Genomic DNA, 21,729 nt, shown 5'->3' on the forward strand with positions numbered 1-21,729 from the left:
ATCCCAACGAGGGAAAGTTGGGTCCGAACTGGGAAGGCCCGTATAAGGTAACCGGGATAACGGGCAAAGGGTCGTACCAATTGGAGTCCATAGACGGGCAACGGCTGCGTAATAACTGGAATGTGGCTCATCTGAAAAGATATTACTGCTAAGGTATGGGATCCCCGTGTTCTCTTACTAACATTTCTCTTTTGCAGGGAGTCAAGAACGGGATAAAATTAGAGTTTAGACCTGAAAACACGTGTTGCACTCTTTTCCTTTGTACGGTTTTGTCCCAAAATGGGTTTTCCGACAAGGTTTTTAATGAGGCAACAAGTACAACGTGTTACTCGAAAAAGATAAAGGACCGACGCCCGGAAATCCGAGGTCACACCCTCCGACTGGGGACTTAATAGCACTCACCCGACCTCGCAGCTCGGATAAGTGCTAGAGGGATGCTATGCCCACAATCGGAGTTTATCGCGGTCAAGGAAGACGGAGAAACTCACCATTTTCCATGGCAAAACAAAGGCCCGGCCATCGGCCATAGCCTTCGATGTAAGGACCAAACGATCATAATGAATCGTGTCCCATATAGCATTTGCTACGGCAAAACAAAGGCCCGGCCATCGGCCATAGCCTTCGATGTAAGGACCAAATGATCATAATGAATCGTGTCCCATTTTATGTCTGCAACGGCAAAGGCAGAAGGAATTAAAATTCTCATATGTACAAACATTTTGCAAGCACAAAGTTATCAAAAGTTTGGATAGCAAAACCTCGGGTGTCTTTCTGTTAAAACTTTACCTCGACGATAACCGCCGTATTTCGGCACTGCCTCATTCACATACCCTATACCGAGTACTGTGGTCGAAATTCGACAAAGGCAACAAGGTCACAATGATCCGAGCCAAAATTCGATAAACTCCCCCAAACGGGGACTGCTACGTCAAAAATTTAGCCAAGGCTGAAAGAAAAAGAAATACCGACCCTAAAGGAAATGCCTATCATAATACGGACACGTCTGAACTTATGAAGCAGCGGATAAGTCCTACGGGCACGATGATTTAACGACTACGAGACCACTTGTCCTAAAGAGGCATCGGATAAGTCCTACGGGCACGGTGAATTAACGACCATGAGTCGACTTGTCATAAAACGGACCAACAATTATGGCAAAAATAATAGCAAACATTAAAACGACGAAACAAGAAAGATGCACTTTTCATTTATACAAGGGATATTTTTACATCAAAAACAAAAGTCCTACAAAGGCAAAAAATGAAGAGATAAAAGCCAAATACAGGCCCTAAACTACCCAGAATGGCTGGAGCCGGAATGTTCGGACACCGTCCGCTCAGAATCATCAGAGTCAGAACCGAGGGCATCCTTAGCCTCTCCCTCGATCCTCTTGGCCTCGGCAATAAGGGCCTGAAGATCAGAAAAGCCATGCTCGGCTTGCTCAAGAGTGATCCTCCGAGATTTCCATTTCTCGTGCTGAGCAACAATAGTAACCTAAGCCTCGGCGGCCTCCACGCTTCTCAGAGCTTCATCCAATTCGGCCTCGGCCTGGGCTAGATTTGCCTCAAGAGCATCCCGAGCCTCCCCAAGAACATTCTGCATTTGAATGGCCGATTGAAGCTCGGCCTGGAGGGTGTCATTTGCATCGGCCGTTTCCTTGAGTTCGTTCTTCAGGTCATCGCACATCCGAGCCCTGTTCTCCGCTTTCTCTTTGAACACCCTAGCACGCTCCTGATACCGGGCACTCTCATATTCAAGAAGCCGGTTCCTCTCGGCCAAGCTGGAAGCATCCGACTTCACCACATCCAGCTCCTTCCGGAGCTAGGAGAAAGCGGTCTCAAGCTCACCCAACCTCGAGGAAATTTGAGCGTTATCCCGGTTAAGGCCGATCTTCTCAGCTTCGAGGCTCCGATTGTATTCGGTCATGGCGACCAGTTCACTCCTCAGCCGATTGTTCTCGGCCTTTGTTGCGTCATGCTCGGGCTGAAGATGGGAAAGGGCAACTGCTCGACTCAGTTCCTCCTCATTCTCCCGAAGAAGATGCACATACTTCTCCGTTTCCCGACCCTGGGCGTCCAATTGGCCCTTAAGATGGTGCATCTCTTGCTGGGCACGAACGAAGGCCTCGTTAACAAGCACCACACTCTGTAAAAGAAGGCAAGTCAAAAACTTAAACGAGAACAGGATTAAAATTCTTAGTAAAGGTGTGCAGAGACGACTCAAAAACCTACCCGGTTACTCGCATGCATACCCTCGTTGATAAGGCATTGCCAGGTAACCCCGGTCATCTTCCGCTTATCCGAATCTGAGACAAGGGGCCTCAGGTAACTCGCTACGCCCACCGGGCTAGAAAGGAAGCTGCAGTCCTTGGGGACGATGACCACAACCGATTTGGTTCTCCTCGGTTCCACGCTTGGCGCCGGAAAAACACGCACTAAGCCGTCCCTATCCCCAGATTCGGAGGATCGGCTGGCCGACCTTGTAGCCCGAGGCATAGGGAGATGCCCGAATCCTGCAGCTTCGTCGGTAGCGGGAGGGGTGCCCAAGAACATATCATCAAAATCGTCAGGCCGTGGTGCCGGGGTAGATGAACTTGGAGCAGCCTCAATATCCTCGGCAAAGCTCGGGGGTGCTGTAGCTGCGGCAGCCTCATGCTCGGGCGTCAGATTGACGTCAACAGGGACCTCGATCTCTGATACTGGCCCAGTCTTTTGACCAACCTCAGCAGCGGCTACCTCCCCGGGCCTCCTTGTCCTTTGCAGGGAAGCCTCTTCAGAAGAAGTTTCACCCGTAATGTCGACAAAGTCAATTGACTTTAGAGGAGCCGGGGAAAGAGTTTCTTCCGCACCTGTATGTGAGACCAGAATCAGAAGTCCTTCAGCAGCAGAAGGAGGAGGCGAAACGGCAGCAGCCTCCTTAGGGATCGGAGCAACGGGAGAATCAGCGTGAACTCTTCGAATGATGATATCGGGATCTGCCTCATCCCGGGAGGACCGGGCGACGCTCCTCGCCCTCTTCTTCGGCTTCTGCCCCCTTTCCGAGGGCCTCTTTCTTTTGGCAGCAGTAGCAGCAGCAAGGGCACGAGACGCACCCGCTGAATCAAACTCAGATGCCGACGCTGTGGGTTCGGCGCCCGACTTCGGTCTTGGATCCACCGAGCCTTTGGGCAAACATGAAAGCCGAAGAGACAATGAGTACGGATAGTGAAAAATGCGTTAAACTCGAGTATAAGCATAGTACTACCATGGTTTTGCGCGACCCATCGGCCGCGTGATAGGTGGGCCCATGTCCGGTTGTCGTGGTCGTGCTGGCCGAGGAGTGTCGTGACCCATTCATTCAGATTACGGACTACCGGAGGAATGTATCCGTTGGCTAATCAAAATAAGGAAAACGGTGAGAAAATGAGACCGAAGAATGACAAAACATAAAAAGGCAGTAGTTCGAAGTTCAGGCTTACGCTTGTTGTTCCACTCTTCAGGGAATGGCATGTAATCTTTCGGAATGATGTCCGAGGTCTGCACCCGGACGAACCGCTCTAACCAGCCTCAGTCTCTGTCCTCGTCCATCTTCGAGAAAAAGGGGTTCCGGCTGCGTTTGGTCAATTTTATTACGCCGCCCCGGAATACCCTCGGGGAATATAGGCGTATCAAGTGGGCCAACGTGAACTCTTTCTCAGCGTTATTGGCCAGCAGCTGGAGACATGCCACGACCCTCCAAACAATCGGACCGATTTGGGCCAAGGTCACGCCGTAAGTCCGGCACGTGTCTAGGATGACCGGGTCAATCGGAGGGTCGAGTTTGAGAGTAAAGGGGTAGGTGTAAACGTACAAAAAGCCTCTCCGGTGGTCGGTGACTAATTCATCAGGCCCGGGGGAGAAACTTGAACCGAGCGTGTGTTCCACCCGCAATCAGCCCGGACCAGGTCGAGCTTATCCTCGATAATGGAGGAGGGGTGTTACATCCCGTATTTTTGAACGTCGGATTTATTGTAAGTTCAGGTGGGGCCCACACATCAAGATTTTTTTTTGGGACATGTGACAAATTATATGAATCACATATGTGAAGTTAAACACAACTCAAGAAGGACCCTTGGGCCAAATCAAAGTGGAAGTCCTCCAAACGAATATTTTTAAGATAACGTTTTCGGGTGACCTGACTTTGGGGGGCAAAAACTGTATTATAAGTTTGGAATTTGGAAAAATAACAAGAGATAGAAGTTATATATAATTGAATTAGCTTTCCAACCATAGGTCGTGGGTTCCTAGGTGACGTCGGTACAAGGAGATATGGACGTTTTAAGGTCGAAAGGTCAGTGGGCTATGCCCAACTCGGGACCAACCGAGTTGACCCAAAAAAATGAAAAGAAAAATTTAGGCCCAAGGTGAGAGGGTGGCCGGCCAGACCTGGTCCAAGCCCACCAAATTGATTAATTTCCATGTGCCAAATTAATATAAGGGGCCATATATGCATCATTTATTCATTAGAAACTTCAAGAACCAAGAACAAAACACAAAGAAGAGCAAAAATAAGGCCATTTCGGGTTTGGCCATAGAAAAATCACCCCTCAAAATCTTGCCTCTAAAATTATTTTCTTGTTGAATTCCTACTAAATTAAGTGTCCTCTACAACTTGGTAAGAATCAATTCCTTTTTCTTATGTTATGAAGGTTTGTTTATGTTATGGTATGTGGAAATGAGTAGAAATTATGGAAATAAGGAAGTTTGCAAAGTGGGTATGTATATATATATATATATATATATATATATATATATATATATGTAGCCATGAGTGTATATATGTTGTATACATATATGAGTTGAATTTTATGTTGTATTCTAGTTGTGGTTATGGTGAAAATTATATTGGGAATGAAAGTTGAATGAACTTTGGTTGAAGTTGGGATGTAGAAGATTATGTCACTTTAGAATGATTTTGTGATATTATGGAAATGAAGTTGTTAAGATGTGAATTATGATTATGGTTGATGAAATTGGAAGATGGAAGTATGTTATGGATATGTAGGTTGAATATTAGAAGTTTTGGATGAATTATGACTTTGGTGGAAAGTTTGTATATTTTGTATATCTTGTGAATATTTTGTGAAAATGATATGAAATGCTTCAGAATTATGTTGTAATGATCTTGATTAGTAATGAATATGAAAATGTCGATATTGATTTGAAAATACGAAGTTGGAATGAAGGCTACGACGTTATGTTGGAAAGATGACTAATTATGTTATATTGTGTTTTGTAGTGATTATTGTTGTTGTTGGTGTTGTTGTTGGGTTGTTGTTGATTGTTTTGGCCGAGTTGAATTCTCGGGGGTGCTATATGTATAGGGGAGATGCTGCCCAAATTTTTGTAGAAAATGTTGACTCAAGATTTAGGACTTAAGTCTTATGGCTAACAATTGGTAAACGTGACCATTTGTAGATTTCGGGCGAAACGGGAATTGAATTCGGAAAGGCGTAAAGACCATATAAGGTATGTAAAGCTATCCCGATTCTTCTTTTGGCATGCCCTAGGTGTACTAGGATCGGATTTGAGCCTCGGAAAGCGTTCTGCTCATCGGAATCCGCATTTGAAAATACCCCTTTTTCATTCAATGGAATTGAACCCTATAAGTATGCTTTATTGAAAGAATTGTGCAAACTTCCGCAAATTGTCTAGAAAATTATGGAATGTCCCCAGAACCTCCGTAGGTGACTTTATAAGCTTAAAATCCGTAATTTGAGCCCACCGCTTCGTTTGTCCCGAGGTGGGCCCACTATTTCTGATTTTACCCTTTTGTGTTTATGACTTGTCTTCGAGCATTTTTTTTAAGAAATATTCTAACTACTCTTTTAACTACTAAATAAAAATTGTTTTAATATTTCATTAAGCCTTATGAATTGTTTTGGAACTTGGGAACGATCTCAGAAAGATTATGCTTCCGTAATCCATTTTGACATTCGAATTTCACTTACTATGACTCCGTTCGATTTCATTGATTTGATCTGTCATTCGATATGCTTCATTGAGTCTCTGGAAATATATATGGTGTTTTTATTGCATTTAGTTTCTCATTACTCCATTCGTGGATGCCTCAATGTTTTTCACACTGAGCCCGGGCCAGGATATGTTGTCAAGCGTATTCCACTGCATTGTTCGCCGTGCCTCGATGTGAGGGGGCAGGTATATATGTACATGGGTTGTGGAGTACGTTGTGCCATGTACACACATTCTGATATGATATGATCTGATATGGCCATCTGATATGATATGTTATGTTACGGGGTTATCCCCTATTCTGCTCCTTATGTGTGGTGGCACCAGCGTCGGGGGGTGGCCACGTTCTGTTTGCCGAGTCCCTTGGCAGGGGCCGGGTATGATATGGTATATGTTTCTGTACACACTCTTCATGTTTTGAAAATATGCATTTGAAATTTCGGATATTACACTCACTTTTCTGTAAGTTCTGTTTCGGTTATGATCTTGTTCCGTAATGGGACCAGGTACGACATATGTTCTCAGCAAGTACTATTTATGCTTTATGATCAGCATTTTGCTAACCTGGATGTTCCGTTCATTTTCTGTATCTTCTGCTTCAATTATGACTTTGTTTACTATGTTCCGTGCTTTACATACTCAGTACATATTTCGTATTGACCCCCTTTCTTCGGGGGCTGCGTTTTCTTGCCGCGCAGGTACAGACGACAGATTTGCTGACCCACTTGCCTAGGACATTTATTCTGCTATTTTGGGAGCGCTCTTTTGTCCAGAGCCTATATGTTGGTACAGTCTGCTACTATTGTATATATGTATGCTATTCAGGGGTATGACGGGGCCCTGTCCCGTCTTATGATTCTGTTATGATCTGTAGAGGTCTGTAGACATACTTGTGTGGGTTCTGTATAAGTTTTAGGATGATATGATCTGTGACAGCCTTATCGGCTTCCGTGTACTATGTCGGTTCATTTATGATAATTACTAACGCCAACTGACTTTTACATTTAAAAATATTCTGCTAATATACTGGTTTGGGTTATGGGGTACGTCTGGGTGCCCAACACGGACACTAGTCGCGGCCTACGGAGCTGGGTCGTGACAAGGGGTATCGCCTCACATCAAACCCCCTGTCGGACACCGACGAAGGTTTCTCAACTTCGAGGTCTTTGTTGAAGTTGAGTTTAGCCGGTATAATGTCCGAAGCTGTAGGCTCGAAGGAGCATTTTGCTTTAGCCGGAGATACGGCCTCGGCTCCTGGGGATGAAACCGAGGGAATATCGTGAGAGGTGGTTTCAGACATTTCGAAAATATGAAAGGATGAAGATTCAGAAGAGAAGTTCAAGAAGAATGGGGAACTGATGATTCGAAGGATGACAAAGTACGAAGCAAGCAACACTCGAGCAAGAATAGTTAGCAGAAATGGTGACAAAGTTGATTTTTTCTCACGTAATATAAGGCAATGGATCAACAGCAGATTTGCTATGAAGGTAACTGTGTATGATGAAGATGAAGAAATGCAGTAAAGAGTGTAAGATGAAGAGAAGATGGATCGTGAAAATGTTGGAATGAAGAGGGAAAGAGCCTTATATAGGCATGGGGCTGTGACAGTTACGACTCCCCAGCCAACCGGGGAGCGCCACGTGTCCCGTAATTAATGTGGAATGACTTGAAATGACGTGCATGCGGCGGTTGTCAGGACCGGCCATTCGGGACGAGACACATGGTCGATAAAGAGAAGATGTGACGCAACCGTTCCCGCCAAAATGAGAAGATAACAACGAGCCATTGGAGTCACCGGTTTCGTGATTCATCCACTTCCCGTTATTCCGAAAGATCGGTGATCCGAGAAGTGTGGGGACTATCTATATACGTTAAAAACCGGATATGAGTCAAACCGGTGAAGCGAGAAACCGGAGGGAGAAGGGAACGAGAGCATACATGAAGGCTTTCATTCTGAACCAGAGGGACGCTTGTCCGGAGCTAATCGGGGGGACCATTTGGTCCGGTTCCTTCATCGCCGAGTTGGTCGAGGTCGTTACCCCGAATATCCGTGTCGTTGGTCCGGTACAGCCGTTGCACACAGGCCACGTGTCAGTAGCGTCCTGCCATGGTCAACAACCAACCATGCATGTGTCAAACCGTACGTCCAACCTAATCCCACCAAATCCGCTCAGAGTTGTCCTTATTATTATTATTTCAATGATTTGTATTGTAGGAGGCCCATAGAGGCAACACTATAAATAGAGCTCATCCCCCTCCTTGGAGGGGGTTGGCTTCTCCATTTTCCCAAGAACACTTGTAATAGCAATACATATATACAAAATATTTCTCTCTCAATCATCTGCGTTCGGTCATATCTATTGCATTTATTTCTAGCATTATTACGATTGGGTAACATTCATGCATTAGAGAGCATACAAACAAATCGCAAATCACCGATTATCATTGCTCTCATCTTATTATATACACGTCTATACCTTTCTCTCATCAAGTGGATCTAGACTAAAGCCACATATCTTATACCCATTCACAAATTAAATTGATTATCCAAATTCGGGGTAAACAGACGACTGGTGGAGAATTCCTAAGTTTTTGTCCATTGAATTTATGACTTTATTCAGGTTTTGATTTGACTCCGAAGCAGCGCCGATGGCAACGTTATGATGCGATGAGTCCATAGCTTAAGAGAATTGCGAATTGGAGAGGGTGCAGTGATACAGATGACACTGCGAATTACAAAGTTATAACCTAAATGAACATAAGAGGTTGTGTGATCTGTTGTTCTAGCCGGGTAAGTCTTTTATAGACTTTGAGGAAAGCCTAGTTTGTGTAGGAATAGGAATCTAAAGTTTCCTAAATTGTCCTGGTTTAGGAAACTTTTAAAATAAAGGAAAGTATGATAACTATAGAAGCCTGATTTGTGTAGAAATAGGAATCTCAAGATTGGTAGTATGTTCAAATTTTAGAAAGTTTTGAAATAAAGGTAAAATTGGTAATTTGAGAAGAAGCAACAGAATTGTGGTCTTATGAAGTACAGTGTATACTAATGTAGCAAAAGGGACTTCAAGATTTTAATTTAATGAATTCAATCTTATTTTTAGCTCGGACTCCATTACAATTTAAAAATTATACGTTCAAATTTAATAAAAATTATTGAAATTTTTGTGAATGTTTATATTAAAATCTGTAGGTGATGTACAAGAAATGTTGGATCCGACCCGGTAAGGTTGGCTGTGAAGAATAAATTGGAAGAACAATTCATAAGGCAGATTTTCTTATTCTTCGAAATATTTTTTGTATGTGAGTGATCAGTTCCAAACCTTGTTGCTTTACCCTTTATCGCCTATGTTTTCCAAATATACTCCCATATTTTTTTCAGTGTAATTTATGTAAGAATTAGTTACTCTAGCTTGACCTGTTAAACATTTCTAATTCAATAAACCAGAAAAGTGAAAACCAGCAAATAGGTCTATCAATGCACTTGTTCTGTTTTTTGAGCTTCATTTATATAAGATGGAGAAGTAAAACTCTCCCTGCCGAGAATTGGTTTACTACATGCTACGAGATTCTCTCATCTGGGTACCATGTTAGTGGTGTAGACTTAACAGGCTTGTATCCCCCATCACACATTGAAACATTTTGCAGTGATTAGTGTTCTTCAAGTTTTTCCAGTGATTGATATAGTGGGATAACGTTGAAAGTATCAACTCATGTTGCCTGCTGATCGATTTGCTTATGATAATGTAACATGCTTTTCTGTATGAAATACACCTCATATGCTTCTTTAAATTTGCAACTTTGTTTTCGTTTACAATTGTTAAATATCAGAACCCTGTCCACCATTGCCATTTACTAGAAATTCTGTGCAACAAGACAAGCTGGTAGACACTCAGAACGTCCCTAACGTCTAAGGGTAAAGACTTAGCCACACAGTTGGTGCTTGCATCAAACAAATATTTGCATCTCTCTTTCATACATACATTTGTCACTTAACCATGGTTAAGTGCTAATGCCCCTCTCTAGAAAAACAGAAAGTGGCAAATAGCTATAGCTGTGGATGTGCCTTTTCCCCAGAATCTGACTCTGGGTTGCTGCTGAAATCCAGTAATCGGTTGATTCTCCAACATCCGCTGATATGATACCAATATATAAAAAATTTGTGATCATGGTATCGAGATTTATGACCAACTTGTATCACGCTCAGCAATGCAAGTTGCCCTAGACTATGTCCAAGAGGTCCTTCATCTTGACAAGGGACACACGTTTGGAGTCAACCTCTTTGAAAAGGCAGTTGAAGGGAAGCACCCTTGTATACGGAGGTGGGTCTAGGATATAAACTTCATGGGTTTGGAATGTCACTTTTCACTAACCATTTGGCCAACATCAAACATTTGACTGATGCAGGCAGCTTCGCCGGCAGAACATGAGAGTGAGTTCTTTCACCTCTTTGCTTTTACATACTACTCCATCTTTTTCAATTTATTTGTCTGGTTTTGACTTGGCACAATGTTTAAAAAAATAGAGAAGTCTGTTGAGTCTTGTGATCTTAAACTAAAGATAATTTAATTTTGTGGTCTTAAATTTGTCATGTGGAAAGATGTAATTAAAAAGTTACCAATAAAGGAAAGAGGCATTCTTTTTAAACGGGCTAAAAGGAAAGTAAGACAAATAAATTGAAGCAGGGGGAGTACCTTCTAACTAGAGTACTGCAGAGAAGGGTCGAGACCTCGAGAAGCATTTTCAGCTAGTTGAAGGATAAATTAATACAAGTTCCTCATGTGGTAGAACACAGATGCAATCCTTGTTCTCGGTCTCTCATAACGCTGCATTATTTTTGGCCATGTTATCACCATTGGTGGAGCTTTCCTAGCCTGAACCAATCAATTAAGACAAATTGTCAGCCATAAAGAAGAAAACTTCGGATTCCTTGCATGTAAATTTGCTATTGTCCCGTTGTGTGTTCGACACTGAATTCTAGAGAGAAAAAAAATGGGACAAGTATGATTACATTGCACCATCACAAAGATATCCTCTCTGTCCGCTCTACATATATTCTGCATAATTTAATTGTTAAAGCTACAATATTATGGCTTGCTGTATTATACTCTGGTAATAAATTAAATTATCTGATCACAAACCACATGAAATTTACAACTTGTATATAAACTGTTTGTGGCATCTACAAGTTCGTTTTCTTGGTCAGCCATTTTGTAAAGTTGACGATGATAATAAGAAGGTGCTTTGGTACTAAGGAGGCATTGGATGCTTCTAGAAGAAGATGAGATTAGTTCAAAACACAGCTGATATTGTTTATTTAACTCAAATGGCAGATTAGGATCTTGAAAAACTAGAAACATGTTCCTTGTGAATTGCAGATTCCAATTACATGTGAGACAAAAGTTTTTTCTACCTGAATGGGCGCGTTTTGCTGGATTATAACAAGAAAATGAAATATAACTAAGTTTGGACCCCCTTCCTGGTCCCCAGGGCCAGGGTGGCTACAATAAGCGATGGGATCTTCTTTCCCATTGATTCCATCATATGAACAGACAAAATTGACGGTAGTTCTGCTAATATCAATAACTCGCAAAAATCAACTGATGTTGGCCTTTACCTAATCATAATCATTACTTTTATGAAGTTGCCACACTGCACATGTCAATTTTCTTTTCAATTTGTTGCATGTATCAACGTGCAAGAAGATGGTAGTCTCAAGTTATGTATAAATACACCAGTACCAAAGTGTTACCTTGAAATTGAGTGCAAAAATTGAAGAAAATGGATAGTAAAAAATTGGAAGGTAAAATTGCTGTCATCACCGGAGGAGCAAGTGGTATCGGCGAAGCCCCGCCACGTCTCTTTGCTCAACATGGTGCTAAGATTGTGATTGCTGATATCCAAGAAGAAAAGGGTCGATAAGTTGAGGAATCCATCGGGCCCAGTCACTGCGCTTTCATCAAATGTGACGTCACAGACGAGAAACATGTTGGTCCATTCCCTTATTTTGAGGAAGAAAACATCTCCCCCATTTTAAGGAAAAAAACATCTCCCTTGTTTTGAGGAAGAAAGCATATTCTTTGTATTTGGCAAATTCACAAGTGCTTACTTGAGTCACTAATGACATCAATAGGTTCATCTCATCCCTATAAATAGGGAAGCTTTCTCATTTACTAGACACACCAAAAATTGAAGAAGACAACACATCCCAAAGAGAGAAAAAAAATCTAAGAGAAATACTCTTAGTGAAAGGCCTAAGTAAGAGAGAATTTTTTTTTTGAGAGAATTTTTTTTAGTAAAAATTTTTTGAGTGTAATTGGAATTGGGGTTGTGAGGTTGAGTGTTGTAAACACTTGTAATATTTCTTCTTTAATAAGATCTGCAGCAGCAACGTGGACGTAGCTCTCACATTGAGGGTGAACCACTATAAATCTGTGTGTGTTATTTATTCTTCGCTTACATCACAGCGTAAGTAGGTTCTGTCTAAGGAGGTTGGTATTTAAGTGGTCCAGCTGTGACCCTCCAATCTTTCCTGGGAACCTGCTTACAAAGGTCGGATTTGGGATTCAAATCCTAACAACTGGTATCAGAGCAACAGGTTGTGTTGTGATTTAGAAACGATGGGAGGCGAAGATGGTACGACGCACGGCATCGGTAAATTTGATGGTACAGATTTTGCGTTCTGGAGAATGCAAATTGAAGATTATTTATATGGCAGAAAGCTTCATGAACCTCTGAGTCTGAAACCAGAGGAAATGAAGCAAGCAGATTGGAAATCTCCTCGACAGACAAGTTTTGGGAGTCATTCGGCTGACGCTGTCGAAGAACGTTGCTCACAACGTGGCAAAGGAGAAGACCACCGCAGATATGATGAAGGTATTGTCTGACATGTATGAGAAATGTTAGATCCCGTATTTTCATACGTTGAGAAGCGTGCGAGTTAAATGATATTAGTAACAGACACGAGGTTGTCCCCCAAGCTTATAGGTGATTAAAGTGATGGTATGCATGTATCGTAAGGATTTGAAGTTAAACCAATTGAAGAAAATAAGTTTCGTCGAGGTTCAAAATTTATTTGAATGAAATACGGTGCAAGCTATAATATCCTGAATAATGGACCTGGAAATTTGACCATCCAACATGAGCAAATTTATACGAACCTCGAAGATTTGGTCATATTTAAGTATGGGAATCAAGAGATCAATGTGTAAAAGGAATGACGTCCCGAAATTATTTAGGACTCGAAAGTGGAATGATGGTGATTGGAAATAATATTTTGTGTGTACCAAGAGGGACTATGGACTACTGCTATGTCACATGATCATGATAATGAATATGGAGTGTATTAAAAATAATTACTATTTAAGTGATTTGAGATCAAGAAATTAGTTATGTTGATAATTGGTTATAGTTGAAGACAAAATGATTAATTAAAGTAATTACTTGGACAAGTGTCTAGATAGACATGCACGTGGAAGTTTGTAAGGAGAAACATCATGAAGAATCTGATATACACATATATCATTACATAAAATGACTAGGTGTCTTTATCTAGTGCAAAGGATAAAGGGAATGGACCCCACATCTATAAATAAATATTATGCACCTTTCCTTTTAAGTTAAAACAATTCTTAAAGTGTAGGACTCATATTCCATCTTCAGAATGTTCCCTAGCGTGTTCAAATGGAAATAAAAATAGGACAAAGTTTTGGGCAACAACAACGAGAAAGAAATCACGATTTGAAAACTATTCACATATCGGTTTCGTAATTCTATCACGATTTCCTCTGGATCATAGCAAATTGGAGATTTCTTTTTCTGAATTGAAGTAAAGTAGAAGAAGATTATCTCTTGACATATAAGGTAAGAATTATTCTCTCCTAGGTATATTTAAACTCATTCCGATTAAAGCTAAATTGTGAGATGAGACCTACGAAAGTTATATTGGAAATCGGATAAATTATTATTGTTATCATGTGGGCTGTTTGGTGGTTGTTATGAATTATTTTGTGGGCTGAAATATCGTGGGATTGGCTGTAGTTGGTGTTATTATGTTGTTGTTATATTATGTATATACCAAAATAAAGAAGTGTATACAAGTATTGGTATACGGATGTATATTGGGTTGTTTTGGAAATGATTTAAGAATGGATTTAATTCTGGTTTGATATGAAATTATTGGTATTGTTGTTGGTATTGCTGTGTCAACAGGACAGCAAATGGAAATTTTGGATAGGTGAAATACTGGGGAAGTGCTGCCGGATTTTCGCTAAATTTTAGATAATAGAAAATCTTAAACGAGAATATGTATAAGCTGGAATATAGGTTCGATAAGAAATAGGCTATGGATTTGTAAACTAGATAATATAGTTACTAACGATAACGTTACTTTTATATAAATAGGCTAAAAGAGCGACGAGACGAACGGGTTACGAAGAGTCGCTAACAAGGTATGTAAAGCCTACCTTTCTTTCTTTTGGCATGGCCTTTATGAAATGAACAAATGACACTTATGTATGCTTCTAAAGAAAATTATGTTCTTAGAGCCACTAGGATGGCCGATGTCTTTGACCTCCATAAGCTATCCCATATGGTTCGATACGCATTTATGATGTTCGAAGATTCTAGTTGATATGTTTCCGAATGATGTCCGAAAAATATTTGATATGGCTAAAGTTATGGATATATATATTTTGATACGTACATATGATCTTAAAGGTTCCATTTGATTTGCTCCATAGTAATGGTTGAAAGTTCCCCTAATATGAATGTCACTTGAATTTTCGAAAAGAGCTTCTGAAATGCTTTTAGAAAGTTCTGTACTTCAAAAGTTTGTAACTTTCGTATACTGACTCCGATTGACCCGAAACTGATTTCTGAGCCTTCGGATGTCGTAAATATATTTGCTCATTGAGTTTTGAAATTTATTTATTTATATGCATATGGTTTCCGCACTACTCCGCTCGTGCCTACTATTATGATATCGTTCGCCGGTTCCCGGGCTGGTTTTATGATCGTGCGCACTATGATATATTCGGTCGTATGCTGTGTTACGGTTCCCGAGACCTCGCCATAGGGCCGGGTACCGTTTATGGAGTTATGCTGTGATATGGCTTATGATATGATTTGATGATGTGATATGTTATGTTCGGAGATGTACGGAGATTTGAAACCTTCTGGAGTTATGCTGTGTGTGGCACCAGCGTCGGAGTGGTGACCACGTTCCTGAGCCTTATGCATGATTTTTTACTTGCACGATATATATATATATACATATGCTTTCAGCACAAACTCTGATGTACTGATTCGGTAATGTTTCTCTGTACCTTTTTATGTCAGTTATGGTTTGTATTTCTGTACTCTATGCGTTACATACTCAGTACATCTTTTGTACTGACCTCCTTTCTTCGGGGGGCTGCGTTTCATGCCCACAGGTACAGAGGTTCGTGATCCGTCAGAGTAAGCCACATATTCTGCTATCACAGAGTGCTCCTTTGATTCGGAGCCCATATGTTGGTACATATCTTTTATGATGTATATGTCTCCATATATTTGACTATTTGGGGTACGGCGGGGCCCTGTCCCGTCATATGATTCCGTTATGATTTGTAGAGGCCTGTAGTCATATATGTGGGTCATTGGTCAGGTGTGTATGTTCGTTTGTTTATGATCTGCGTCTTAATGCGGTCCTGTTTGCTATTATGGCCAAAACGACCCAGTTGTCTGTGTACGTGTATGTATCTGGCGATGTATATTCCGCCAACCTATCAGATTTGGATACGGCCAAAATGGCCTGTATATTTGTGTATGTATATATATTCGGCGATGTGTATTCCGTCGCCTCTTTTGGTTCTGATATGATAATTTGTACGCGCAATCGCGTAAGATAATATTTGTTTTTTTTTTTACCTCTGCTTAAAATGATGAATAAGCTATAATATGATGATTTGGTTTGTATGTCCGTTTGGGTGTCCAAGTAGGGCACCAATCGCGGCCCACGGGGCTGGGTCGTGACAAGAAACCTTCGGCAAATAATAAGGTATTTCTCATGAAGAAACTATTTCATCTAAAGATGATGGAAAATGTTCATGTTGTTGCACATGTAAATGAATTCAATACCATTGTAAATCAATTGTCATCGGTAAAAATTGATTTCGATGATGAAGTGCAAGCTCTAATTTTGTTGACATCCCTACCAAATAGCTGGGAGCCAATGAGAGCAACGGTTAGTAATTCTGTCGGCAGTGACAAACTAAAGTTCAACGATGTTAGGGATCGTATCCTTGCTGAGGAGGTGCGCAGGACAGATTTTGGAGAGGCATCGACGAGTTCTGCTTTTAATGTTGAAAACAGAAGAAGAAATTATGACAGAAACTACAACCGAAATAGGGGCAGATCGAAGTAAAGGAATGGCAGGGGTCAATCCAGACCAGGACGAACACTTGAGTGTTGGAACTAGGGGTGTTCATGGTTCGGTTTGGGTCGGTTATTGGTTAAAACCATAACCAAACCAATTTAGTCGGTTTTTAAATGTCTAAAACCATAACCAAACCAATTAAAATAATAACCACCGGTTTGGTTATTGTCGGTTTGGTTCGGTTTTTCGGTTTATGACTAGCCGTGACAATTCAAATATTCTCTCTCTACGTTCTTCAAATTTCTTATGAAGCTCTTTTTTCCTCACGGCCCACAAGGGTGAACTTTGCTGCATATTGAGGGAAAGACACGCTGTTGGCAAATCAGGTGGACCAAACTTGCAACGCAGTTTAGATTCAAAAGAACAAGTCAAACAGAGATTTCAAAATACAAACAACCCTTATGCTTACGACTTATTAGAGTTGGGCTTGGATTGTTGGACATATTCTTTTAAGACATAAATAAGTAGACCAAAATTAAATTAATAATTAAAAGGTATAAATATCTTTAATTATTTATGAAAAGCTAATATTATACATATAAATAATTATAAATTTTATGTATATAATTATCGGTTTGGTTCGGTTATTTATTCGGTTATTTTTTATTATAACCATAACCAAACCAAATATTATCGGTTTTTCAAATTTAAAACCAAACCAAACCAAACCAAACCAAACCAAATGTCGGTTATTTTATTCGGTTTGGTTAAATTTTCGGTTTGGTTTTGGTTTTAACCAAAACTGTGAACAGCCCTAGTTGGAACTGTGAAAAACCAGGTCACCTCAAGAAGAACTGCAGGGCGCCAAAGAAAGAGAACAACAAGGGGGCTGGAATCAACGCTGCTACAGAAGACATTGGCGATGCGTTATTGCTATCGGTTGACAGCCCGATAGACTCTTGGGTGCTTAACTCAGGAGCATCCTTTCATACCACCCCACATCATGATATAATGACAAACTACGTGGCTGGGAATCTCGACAAAGTTTATTTAGCTGATGGAGAGCCGCTAGACGTTGTTGGCACGGGAGACATTAATTTGAAGATGTCAAATGGATCCTCGTGGAAGATTACAAAATTTAGACATGTTCCAAAGCTGATGCGAAACCTGATCTCAGTAGGTCAGCTTGATGATGAGGGATATGATCTCAACTTTGGTAATGGGTCTTGGAAGGTGGCGAAAGGTGCTATGGTAGTTGGCCGAGGAAAGAAGATTGGCACTCTCTACATGACGACGAGCTGTCGTGATACTATTGTTGTGGTTGACAACACAAAGAAGACAGATTTGTGGCATTGTCGGCTGGGGCATATCAGCCAGAAGAGGATAAAGCTGTTGGTGACAAATGGCTTAATTCCGGAGCTGAAGACAGTGGACATTCATACGTGTGAGAGCTGCATTCTCGGAAAACAAAAGCGAGTAAGCTTCTCAAATGCAGGCAGGGAGTTGAAGGTCGAGAAGCTGGAATTGGTGCACACAGACGTGTGGAGACCTACCACTGTCCCCGTTCTTGGAGGATCACACTACTACGTGACCTTCATTGATGATTCAACCAGGAAGGTATGGGTTTACTTTATGAAAAATAAATCTGATGTGCTTAGTGTATTCAAAAGATGGAAAGCCATGGTCGAGAATGAAACAAACCTCAAGTTGAAGTGTTTGAGGTCCGACAACGACGGAGAATACACCGATGGTGATTTCAAATGGTACTGTGCCGATAATGGGATCAAGATGATGAAGACTATTCCTGGAACGCCGCAACAAAATGGAATAGCCGAAAGAATGAACAGAACGTTGAACGAGCGTGCTCGGAGTATGAGAATACACTCTGGACTGCCCAAGACATCCTGGGCAGATGCAGTCAATACCGCGGCCTTCTTAATTAACCGAGGACCGTCAGTTCCCTTGGATTTCAGAATTCCAGAAGAAGTTTGGAGTGGCAAGAAGGTAAATCTTTCATTTCTGAAAGTGTTCAACTGCTTATCATATGTTCATAATGATGACACGGCAAGAAGCAAGCTTGATCCAAAATCAAAGAAGTGTTACTTTATTGGCTATGGTGACACCGAACTTGGTTACCGATTTTGGGATGAACAAAATCGGAAGATCATCCGAAGCAGGAATGTTGTCTTCAACGAAGAGGTACTGTACAAAGACAAGTTGCAAAAAAATTCAGAATGTCAGGACAAGGAATCGGAAATAGTCGATTTGAGGGACTTCCCGACACCTGAGCCGCAGCCAGGTACAGCCAAGGCAGAGGAACAAACAATCTGAGAAGGTGCTGATGAAAGTGCTGATTCTGAAACAAATAAACAGATGTCAATCACAGAACTGCATAGATCATCCAGGATCAGGAAGCCGATTCACAGGTACTCTCCATCCCTCAACTACATTCTACTCACTGATAGAGGGGAGCCGGAATGTTATGAAGAAGCAATGCAAGTCGATAAATCGACTAAGTGGGAGCTGGCAATGAAAGATGAGATGGATTCACTATCGGAAAATCATACATGGGAGTTAGCCGAGTTGCCAAAGGATAAGAGGGCATTGCAAAACAAATGGGTTTATCGGATAAAGGAAGAACCCAATGGAAGCAAGCGTTATAAAGCAAGGCTGGTTGCAAAGGGATTTCAACAGAAAGAAGGCATCAAACTCTCACAAGAAAAATATGTGAGGAATGTTATCAAAAGGTTCAACATGCATGATGCCAAGCCAGTCAGCACTCCCTTGGCTGGACACCTTCGGTTGTCAAAGGATCAGTCGTCGACAACCGAGGATGAGAAGAAGCAGATGGACAAGATACCTTATGCATCTGCAATCGGTAGTCTTATGTATGCAATGATATGTACAAGGCCAGACATTGCACATGCAGTGGGAGTTGTCAGCCGATTTATGAGCAATCCGGGAAAGCAACACTGGGAGGCTGTGAAGTGGATATTCAGATATCTGAAAGGTAGCCCGAGTTCAGCTCTGTATTTCCGAAAATCAGAAACATGATTGCAAGGGTATGTTGATGCTGACAACGGTGGTGATGTTGATAGCAGAAAGAGCACATCCGGGTATGTTTACACCTTCGGAGGTACTGTAATCTCTTGGGTTTCCAAGTTGCAAAAGATAGTAGCTCTCTCTAGTTGTGAGGTTGAGTACGTTGCTGTGACGGAGGCCACAAAGGAAATGATGTGGCTACAATCTTTTCTGCGGGAATTGGATCAGGACCACGAGGTAAGTGTGATATATTGTGATAGCCAAAGTGTCATTCATTTGGCAAAGAACCCGGTCTACCATGCTCGAACAACGCACATACAACTCCGGTATCATTTCATTAGATCAGCTTTGGAAGATGGAGCGTTAGTGCTTGAGAAGATCGCAGGGAGTCAGAATCCAGCAGACATGCTGACAAAGGCAGTGACGATAGACAAACTGAAGCTATGTTCAGCTTCAGTTGGCCTGCACGAAGTATGAAACTAGGAAAGAGCTGCTGCATCGATCAAAGTGTGAAGACAAATTAAAATTAGTCTTCAAGTGGGAGATTTGTTGGGTCCATCCCCTTATTTTGAGGAAGAAAACATCTCCCTCATTTTAAGGAAGAAAACATCTCCCTTGTTTTGAGGAAGAAATCATATTCTTTGTATTTGGCAAATTCACAAGTGCTTGCTTGAGTCACTAATGACATCAATAGGTTCATCCCATCCCTATAAATAGGGAAGCTTTCTCATTTGCTAGACACACCAAAAATTGAAGAAGACAACACATCCCAAAGAGAGAAAAAAAATCTAAGAGAAATACTCTTAGTGAAAGGCCTAAGTAAGAGAGAATTTTTTTTTTTTTGAGAGAATTTTTTTTAGTAAAAATTTCTTGAGTGTAATTGGGATTGGGGTTGTGAGGTTGAGTGTTATAAACACTTGTAATATTTCTTCTTTAATAAGATCTGCAGCAGCAACGTGGACGTAGCTCTCACATTGAGGGTGAACCACTATAAATCTGTGTGTGTTATTTATTCTTCGCTTACATCACGGCGTAAGTAGGTTCTGTCTAAGGAGATTGGTATTTAAGTGGTCCAGCTGTGACCCTCCAATCTTTCCTGGGAACCTGCTTACAAAGGTCGGATTTGGGATTAAAATCCTAACAAAACAGGTTCAATCGTTGGTGCAATCGAAGGTGGAGATTCACGGTCGGGTTGACATCATGTTCAGTAATGCCGGAATTGCTAGCACACACGAGCATGAACAAGATATCCTAGGATTTAATCTGGATGCTTTAAACAAGCTACTTGTGATCAACGTACGCGGGTCAGTGGCGTGTGTGAAATACGTGGCGAAGGCCATGGTGGGGAGTGGTGTAAAAGGGAATATAATATGCACAGCGAGCTTGACGTCCACGATGAGGATAACAAAGCAAATTGACTACGCAATGTCGAAGCATGCAGTACTTGGATTGGTGAAGTGTGCAAGTAAGGGAATAGGTAAGTATGGTATATGTGTGAACTGTGTTTCTCCTGCGGCAGTGGCAACACCTTTGTTAGAGAAATCGATGAAGATGAGTGTAGAGGAGTTAGAGAGACTGTTCGAGTCTTTCAATTGCTTGAAAAATGGGACTTTAAGAGCTTCTCATGTAGCTGATGCAGTCTTGTTTTTTGGCTTCGGATGACTCTCAGTTTGTCACTGGCCATAATTTGGTCATCGATGGAGGCTTTCATCCTCCTGTGTGATTATTGTTGGGGCTTAGGTTTGGGCTCTAGTGGAAGATTTCTAAGATTGAGTGTCTGGCTTGGAAATTAAGATGCAGTCTGTTGGCTATGTAAAATTGTCCAAATTCCAATGTTTTGATTACATTCATGATTTGGCAAATTGCAAGTTACAATTCGAGTAGTAGGCAGGCATGTTGATACTAATGGTTAGTGCCCTGTACGACCAGTTTGGCTTACGAATCCATGGTCCATAGAGTGTGTTTTAGTACAGGTCTAGAGGGCAATAATTTAACAAGCATATAAAAGCAAGTGTAAAGTGCTCTACAAGTCCTGAAACTTTAGAAACCCAAGCATTGAACCCTTCAAACTATTTATAGAAATTATATTGAACTTCTTATTAATTCAAAGTTAGTTTCTCAAACTTTCCATAGGTTCGACTAGGTAACCCGTTAACTATTGAATACTAAATTTTTACTGATAGACAAAATAATTCTTGGGTGTTTTAGATAATTTTAAGGAGAAAATCCAAATATTAAATATTTCAGAAAAGATTAGTATTTGGTTCGATTTATATGCAGATACTAATATTTTGTCTATTCTTTGTGCCTAATGCAGTCTTAATGGAGTTGTCATACTTGAGT

The 21,729-nt window shown here is 41.2% G+C and overlaps 1 long non-coding RNA gene and 1 pseudogene across 1 annotated transcript; both read left to right on the forward strand.

Moving 5' to 3' along the window:
• Positions 1-10,889: 10,889 nt before the first annotated feature.
• On the forward strand, positions 10,890-21,248 carry LOC132610965 (short-chain dehydrogenase reductase 3b-like; annotated as a pseudogene).
• Positions 13,504-15,863, forward strand: LOC132610966 (uncharacterized). The gene is made up of 3 exons (XR_009571384.1): positions 13,504-13,850; positions 14,391-14,437; positions 15,422-15,863. It is a non-coding gene; the product is annotated as an uncharacterized LOC132610966 (long non-coding RNA).
• Positions 21,249-21,729: the final 481 nt, after the last annotated feature.

This window comes from Lycium barbarum, chromosome 9 (assembly GCF_019175385.1).
Source record: "Lycium barbarum isolate Lr01 chromosome 9, ASM1917538v2, whole genome shotgun sequence".
Lineage (NCBI taxonomy): Eukaryota > Viridiplantae > Streptophyta > Magnoliopsida > Solanales > Solanaceae > Lycium > Lycium barbarum.